This window comes from Theobroma umbraticum, unplaced genomic scaffold (genome assembly GCF_002168275.2).
Source record: "Theobroma umbraticum cultivar Fairchild unplaced genomic scaffold, ASM216827v3 scaffold_86.0, whole genome shotgun sequence".
Taxonomy (NCBI): domain Eukaryota; kingdom Viridiplantae; phylum Streptophyta; class Magnoliopsida; order Malvales; family Malvaceae; genus Theobroma; species Theobroma umbraticum.
The window spans coordinates 7,637,430-7,637,667 of record NW_018397263.1 but is presented as its reverse complement, the minus strand read 5'-3'; positions in this window follow the sequence as shown (position 1 = coordinate 7,637,667).

Below are 238 nucleotides of genomic sequence, written 5' to 3'. Positions count from 1 at the left end.
TTTAGGTGATCTCTCACAGGGTGTTAAAACCAAAAAAGGAATAAGAGAGACATGTGAATTCTCTGTTTTTATCTCTCAAATCGAGCTTAAGAGTTTTGAAGAGGTAGAAAAAGAAGAGTGCTGGATATTAGCTATGCAAGAAAAGCTTGATCAAGTTAAAAGAAACCAAGTATGGACTTTAGTTTCTAGACCAATAAATCACCTAATTGTTGGCACAAAGTGGGTGTTTAGAAACAAG